Raw genomic sequence first — 8,220 nt, 5'->3', positions numbered from 1 at the left:
CAGTGGAAGCTTGACTACCCAATCACAAGCACACCGACTAGGGGTTTACCCCATTAAGTTCTCATCCTAGAAGAAGCAATCGGAACACGCATCACTCAAAGACTAAGTCTAAACCTGCAAACAAAAGGTTATATCAACAGCAAGAGTCAGTACATTAAACAAGTCAATCCTACTATACTACATGTAAGGCATATATTCAAAGGAAGACAATATGTGTTCAATTTCAGCATAAAGCAAGTTTTGTTTCGCAATTCTTTTGTAAAGGAGTTGATGCTTCAATTAACAAAACAAATTTTAAGTTTCAATATTAAGTTCATCATAATTCCATCATAATCAATCTCTTGTTGTCATCCTTTGACAACAAGTCATAATATATCACCTGATACACACAACTCAACACATTTATCAATTTCAAACCAATGTCACATGATCACATTTTAAAACATAAAGTCTATACTCATGACACATCACCAAAGCGCTCATGACCGTGAGCACGGCTAATCGATTAGTTTAAAGAACTCTGTAGAGTTTGTACAGCTTTACCCACATAATATGAATTCTCTAGTTTGTTTTGAGTTTGCAAGACTCCACCACACTCTTGATGTTGAATGTGATCTAGAGGTCATAACAAAGCTTTTACACTACTTAGAGCCTAGCCTTGCACCAGCACGATACGTGTTCCTCCATCCTAGGCATACTTGGAATATGCCTAGAACCGTTAAGTGGCGGGCCCACGCCTTAAACTTAACGCCGTGGTGGCGGACACAATGGGAACCCACCCACGTGGCACAATACCGTTGTATTGGACAGACTTAGTCACCTAAACTACCAAGTCGGGGCAAATAGGAAGTTCCTCTGAATCATCGACTAATTCCTCAGAATTATCGACTAACTCATACACACCGGCCTACCAGAATGCAAGGCTAGTCCTAAATAGATTAATCAGCTTAGGCCATCCCATACTAGCACATGTGGATGTACGAATAACTTTAAATGGGTGACACAAGTTCGGTCCTTATGGACTTGGGCAAACACTCCCCCTTATGCAACTAACACCATATGCACACCACTTGCCGCTCAACTATAAAATCACATTTTACACATTTTAGTTCGCAAATACCCATCATATTCATTTTATTCTAGCAAGGGTTCATGTATCAAAATTCACATTTTAATTATAGATGGAATGAACATTTGCATATTTCTAAGCATGTCTAAGCAAGTAGTTGTACATAGAGCATATATAAACCTATTTGAGCACAAAGAGTGTACTCTAACCATTTCTAAGGGTTCAAACAGCAAGAGGATCAATTATTCAAGGTGGGGTATGCAGCAAATAGGTCATAACTACCTTAACCCAATTTTAAATACCGATATAGAGTTCACATGCAACTTTGCAAACAAATATTTTCATTCCTCAAATCATGGGATTCAATGTGTTCAAAGGATGGGAGGAGAAAACTTTCCTTGATCAGAGAAATGTTAGCACCTAATCCACTCCTTCACCAATTATGCAATTATCTAGATAAAGGACACGTTATGCAATTAAACATTGAAAGAGCTAAAAATCCAAAATGCTTTAAAATACATGATTTATGCACAGTGGGTTGGTACTGATCTAAAATGAATTTAGGTGGAAGAATTTTTATTTTATCTTATTCCATTAGGGAGTTATGAATTTTAGAAGTTTTATCGGTTTATAGTAGTATAGTCTTAGGTAGTGTTACGAAATACTTTTGTAAAGTGATTTTTACTAGATTAGACTTCACAGGGGTGTAGAGGTGTGTTTTCTAAGACTAATGCATTTGGTTTCACAATTTTTGGAGTTATAATGATTTTCTTATAGATTTTACAAGTTACAACGTGTTTTAGGCATATAGTGTTTTATATGTGCATGACTCTCAAGTTGTAGGTTCAGAACATGCTACTTCCTGTTTAAGTTGAATAAAAGGAATAATTTGGTTAACTAAAACATTTTTAGTTCACATGTTTATAGTCTTTACTACTATGGTTCATATTTTATAAACTAGAGATGCTCTAATCTAAACTAGCAATATATTATATTAACCTAGAAATTGTTATATGAGCTAAGTTCTTCTAAGTTTTAGTGGATGAGGATGGAACTATGGCTTCACTGGTCAATCAAGTTTTTATTTAGGTTTAATTAGACCTAAAGTGTATATATACTTATACATGTTTATGTATTACTTAATCAACACTACGTGTTTAAATTCTTATTTCACTAAGTTAAGGTTTTTGATCTATGTTCTCTACAAAAGGTGCCAAATTTTATTTTACTATGTTGAAGCTAACTATTTGCTGGTTCTATAGAAACTTTGTTCATTTCATTTGGACTAAAAATGAATTTTCTACAAGTTTTACAAATTAAAGGCTGCTCTATGTTAGTAAATCCTTATATGAATATTTAGAGACTTTTACTACACAGTAAGTATATAATCTTATTTCATAACATGGAAATACATGTTTTGATTATCCTACAGAACTTAAGTTTACTCAAATTGAAGCTAAATTGGGTTCTACATGAATTTCTAAAGTTTAGCTTATCTAAACTAATCATTCTAGAGATAATAGTTTTAGAGGCATTTGATGCAAAGTAATTACTTTTATTTCACCTAATCAGAGAGTGCATGATGATGAATCTGTAGAATTTGATTTTGTTTCAAAATGAGTTGAGATGAATTTTCTATGTATTTTATAAGTTTGTACATGTTTTATGTATGACCTATCTTAGATAAATTTTAGAGACATTATTTGTACAGTGAGTGTCAAGTTTTATATTTCTAAAATAGAGTTCATAACTCTACAGCAACTGGAATCATCTCAAAATGAGTTACATTTGATTTTATATGGATTTTACAAGTTTGGGTGTTTTCCTGTTAAACATTTAATGTTTTAGTTATTTTTCCTTTGCATTTTCAGATTTTTATACACATGGGTCCACTGATCGGTGGCTGAACCAATATACAAAAAGGTCCCTGGGCTTTATATGAACAGCATTTAGGTCCATGGGTCCACATGTAAACGACTGAAGTTTTATAGTTTGAACCCTATGTTTTTGATCATTTACAGGACAAAGTCCTCATCTTCAACCTCTAGCAGCCCGATGGACTGGGAGCTTGGCCATGGCTTTGGCGAGCTCGTCGGCGACGATTGGTGGCTCGATTAGGAATGAGGTCAAAAGATAAAATGAAGAGAATGCTCTCACGATTCCATTCCTCTAGTTTTCTTGGCTAGGAGACATCGGAGTAGCACCGCCAACGATTGGTGGCTCGATTAGGAATGAGGTCAAAAGATAAAATGAAGAGAATGCTCTCACGATTCCATTCCTCTAGTTTTCTTGGCTAGGAGACATCGGAGTAGCACCGATGGTGAGGGTGAGCGGAAGGTATACATGAGCTGTTACTGCATGTTGCCTAGGGGCTTTGATTTTGCTAGATGCATCCATGCATGTGTTTCCTAAGAGGTCCAGGAGGCTCACCAAGCCGTAGGAAGAAATCGCCGAAGCTTGGATAGAAGTGGCTTCGGTTGGAATGGTTCGACGGCGGCGCTCCTCCTCAGGTGAACGGCGACGGCTCGAACGGGACGACGAGCTGCTAAAGGAAGGTATGCACGAAGGTTGTGAGGTCAAGGAGATGGTGTATGCGCGAGGAATCGAACAATGGCTCATCGAGGCAGCGGTAATCGACGATGACGGCGGAGGCGAGTTCGGATCGGCGTCGAGGAAGAAAAGGATGTGTTCTCCGTGTTCTTGATGTTTCTGGCTAGGGTTCTTGAGGCGTCTTGAAGAGGTGGTCGAGGCGAGATTCTTGGCACAGCGGCTTGCTTTGGGATGGACGAGAATGGCCGGACGACAACGATGTCGAAGCGGCGACGCTCCGGTGCGTGCTCTAGGGCGTCGTTGGCGTGGTCATGTTCCGGTGGCTGTGATGCACAAAACGGGAGGTGGTCAACAAAGAAGTGGTTCGGCATTGTGTGGAGAGATGGGAATGCGAAAGAGATAGAGGTGACCTTGACTCAAACGGAGATGGCGATGGTCGTCACCTCCATGGCCGGTGGTGAGGTCGCTGGTGACGGAGAGGCAGAGGACCTGCTCCCCTCGGCTTCTTCGGCTCTGAGTGATGAGTGAGGAATGGCGACTCAGACTGGAGGAGAAGAGAGCGAGAAAAGGAAAGCCCGAGGTCGTCGACACGTTGTGGCCACGCGTCGGCTCGCTCGATCTCTCCCTCTCTGTGTTCTTGGTCGGCTGAGGGTGAGGCACAGAGAAAGGGCGAGCTGGAAAAAGTCCCTTCATTCGGCCCAATTGGCAAAAGTCTATTCGGCCTCCCTCCTCCTTCCTGTGAGCCGCCGCCGCCACCGCTGAAACCAGGCGCCGCCGCCACCCAGCCAAACCGCCGCTGCCCAGTCAATCCGCCGTCGCCACCTCGCCGCCGCCAGCCAATCCGCTGCTGCCACCTCGTCACCGTCCAACCAATCCGCCGCCGCACCGCGCCCGACCAATCCGCCGCCACCGCTGCAACCAGCCGCCGCCGTCGCCAACCAATCCGCCGCCGCCATCACGCCGCCGCCAGCCAAACCGCCGCCGCCACCTCACCCAACCAATCCGCCGCCGCCACCGCGCTCGACCAATCCACCGCCGCCACCTCGCCGCCGCCAGCCAATCCACCGCCGCCACCTTGCCGCGCCGCCTCCCCACCTCCAAATCGACGCCGAGCCGTGCCTTCGTCGACCACCTCTCCCTCCACCGCCTTTGCTTCCTATAAAAACCAGCGAACCCCTCCATTTCCATCACAAAAAAATCGAAGCTCCAAGCCCCCTCTCTCTCTCCCTCTCTCCAATCCATCACCGCCGGCCGCCGTCGCCGTCGCGCGTCAGCCGCCGGAGCCGCCCCTTCCTTCCCCTCGCCGCGCCCTCTCCCTCCTCTCTCTGTGCCTGTGAAGAAGAAGGGAGGAAAGAAGAAGAAGAAAGGAGGGGAGAAGAAGAAATAAAGGAAAAAGAAGAGGACTGACAAGCGGGCCCCACTGCACAGTACTCTCTTTTTCTTTTATTTGTTTTTCAATCTTTAAGAGCTCATATCTCTTCAACCACAAATCCAATTCCAGAAAATCTTTGACCTAAATTCATGTAATTTCAAATCCTTTATTTTGATACCAAATTTCCTATTTTTAAAATTTTATTTAAAATTCTTTACTTAAAAACCTTTTCCTTATTTAATTATTTACTTTCTAATTCTAAATTATTTTAATTAACCTTTAAAAATATATATATATATTTTTAAATTTATTTTATTTACTTTATATCCCTTTAATTTTAAATTTCTTGTTCTAAAAACCTTTTTTAAAATTTAATTTTCCTTTAATTTCTTTAAATGCCATTTTCTTTCGAAATTCAATTATCTTTTGCCCTTTTGCCTTTGCCTCTCTTCATGCTCCAATTTTTTTATTTTCTTTTATTTTACCGTTTATCTGTAGTACTTTTCCTTATAGGTTTTATTTGCTATCTTTTACGTATACTTATGTTAGACAATCCAGAAGATCCGGTTAACATCACAGGAGCTGACGTGGACCCAGCCGACTACGCTAAAGCCCCTGAAGATTTCGAGGCGCAAGGCAAGACATAAAACCATATAGAAACCTTAATCTTCATATTTAAATTTGATGCATGATATTTACTCTTTTAACATCTCATGGGTATATGTTATACTTCAGAATAACATTGTAGTGATTTGGAATAATTGGTAATGCTTTCAAGCATTATTGCATGAGATTATAGAAAGAAACATTGGTCATCATTTTATGTGAATTACTATTCCAAACAACTTTACAAACTTAGGAATCCGGTTAAAATGGGCATTTATGAGTTGAGATTGTGAATATTGAGGTTTATGAATGTTGATATATGATGAAGTTTGTTGGTGTGGGGAGTTTGGAAAGTTTTGGGTGGTTTAACCGGATTATAATTACCCCCTTATACCATGGGAAATGACATAGTTGCGTCCATCCACACGACCAAGTAATTGGACTTAGCCTAGTACATTGTCCCACTATATGAAAGACTGTTGGTTGGCTCACTAGGAGCAGGATTGGGGTGAACGCATGTGTAAGGAGGTTGGGGGCATGGTTCACAACGGTGGAACCCGTGAAAGCAGCGACCATGTAGCCTTGCTTATGCCCAGCAAGTGCCCGACTGCTAGGATGGATCAATATCCCACTAGTGCAGTAACTAGTAGTAAGTGGGACCTTCGAAAGGCTCTGGTGTCCTCAGCCTTGCAAACTATTGATATCGTGTGGGTAAAGCTGGACAGTCTCTGCAGAGGTAAATTAAATCATTCGAATGTGCCGTACTCCCGGTACTGGAGTTGTGTCATAAGGGTGATTCCTACTCCTGACGTATAAGTAATTTTAAACATAAAATATTAATGAAGATAATGAGATTTTGTTGTTGTGCTTACTTTCTCTTTAATTCAATACCTTATGCTTAAGATGATGATATTTAAACTTCCATAATAATATTCATATCATATTTATAAGTGTCTTGCTGGGTACATAAGTACTCACTCTTGCTTAATCTAACATATAGAAGAACCGTATTACGAAGAAGTTCCAGAAGGTAGCGAGGCCTACTTCAACGACGAGTTTTTCTAGGCTTAGTCTTCTCTCAAGCTTATGTTTGTGAAGTTTAGTAGCTTTGGGTTTTTCTTTGTACTTTCAAATAAGGTTATAATAGTTTGGATCTTTAAAACCATTAACAGTTGTATAATTAGTTTGTATGAACAAATTTGTATAATTAATCAGAAGATGTTCTGTATATCAATCTGTGCGTGATCGAAATCCTGGACGATCACGAGTGAATTTTCGGGGCACCAAGCCTAAATTGGGTGTCCCCACAGGATATCACACCCTTTGATCTGACAAGCGGGCCCAGGGGCAAAACAGTCCACAATGCCTGAAAAGAAATACAAATTGATCTATGAATTGAGAAATACATAAAAAACTGAGAAAGTGGTACCAAATAGACTAATTAGCAGTCCTAATGTCATATTAGAGAGTGCATACGGATTAGGTGGTAAAAAAGTTGAGGCACGCGAATTGGAAGGTAAATACTCTAAATTCTCTTCAATGCATACCAACATGTTGTTAATAGTGAAATTTGGTAATCGGCAAAGACGTCATCGGCTTAAAATCATTATCGGCTGCAGCATCTCGGAATCAGCCGATGGGAGTTATCAAGTCGCCAATAGTCGGATTCTTGCTATATTCGGTTAAGGAAATCAATCTACTAAAGGAAGCTTATCCATAAGTGACCGAGTTTAAAGAGAATGCGGCATGACAGTTTATCTATTAATTAGGAATAGTTTGTTAGTTTCCTTTTATCTTTAGGAAAGTGTGTTTATTGTCCGATAAGGACTTTATGTTTTCCTTTTATCTTTAGGTTAGTTTCTTTCTTGTCCGACAAGGACTTGTATCAACTCATGGGTATAAATATGTACACCCGGGGTCTATGTAATTTATCTTCACGATCAATACAATTCGGTGCATCGCCACCTTTTACCTTTTCTACTTTATTTTATCGTCCGGCGGGACTTGGCACCTGACACGGGGCTGCATCGATGTTCGATCTCCGGCGAAGGGGTAAGTCCAATGTTCCGTCAGCCCAGGCAATTGTCTCATCTACATCAGTGTCGTTCAAGGCTGCATCATTACATTCGACCTCTTGGATTGCTCCGGTTTGGATGATATATTTGTCTACCTATTTATCATATGTCTCTGTTAATCTAGTCTTAGCATATCAATTTACCTCTATTGGCTGCTTCACGCTTTAGGGTTTCTACCGGTATCGGCTAAATCGTGTTGCTAGATTAGATTAGCTTAGACATCTACCACCCTGAAAATCAGTCAACGGCTTGATTGTCTAGATATTATGTTTCTTTTCATACTTAGTGCTGCATCAGTTAAGTTTGATCTACTAAGTCGTGCTTAGAACCATAATCTCTAGCCTGCTTCTTGATTGCCAATAAGGGTTTCATCGGGGTTTCAGCCAATGAGTTATCTGGACGTTGCATCGGCTCATAAGGATTGCATATACATATAAGTTGGATTTAGCTGATCGCAACAAATGTTTTATTGTTTAATCTAATCTTGTGGATTTTATGACATCGGACCTCCAGCCGATGTATGCTTTAATCGTCGGATCAATGCTTGT

The 8,220-nt window shown here is 40.7% G+C and overlaps 1 pseudogene; it reads right to left on the bottom strand.

Annotated features, from left to right (window-relative positions):
* Positions 1 to 3,495: 3,495 nt before the first annotated feature.
* LOC127783048 (uncharacterized) lies at positions 3,496 to 4,755 on the bottom strand (annotated as a pseudogene).
* Between the last annotated feature and the right edge of the window lie 3,465 nt (positions 4,756 to 8,220).

Source organism: Oryza glaberrima, chromosome 8, assembly GCF_000147395.1.
Source record: "Oryza glaberrima chromosome 8, OglaRS2, whole genome shotgun sequence".
NCBI lineage: Eukaryota > Viridiplantae > Streptophyta > Magnoliopsida > Poales > Poaceae > Oryza > Oryza glaberrima.
The sequence above is the reverse complement of the archived record's forward strand: the minus strand, read 5'-3'. Positions and strand labels throughout refer to the sequence as shown.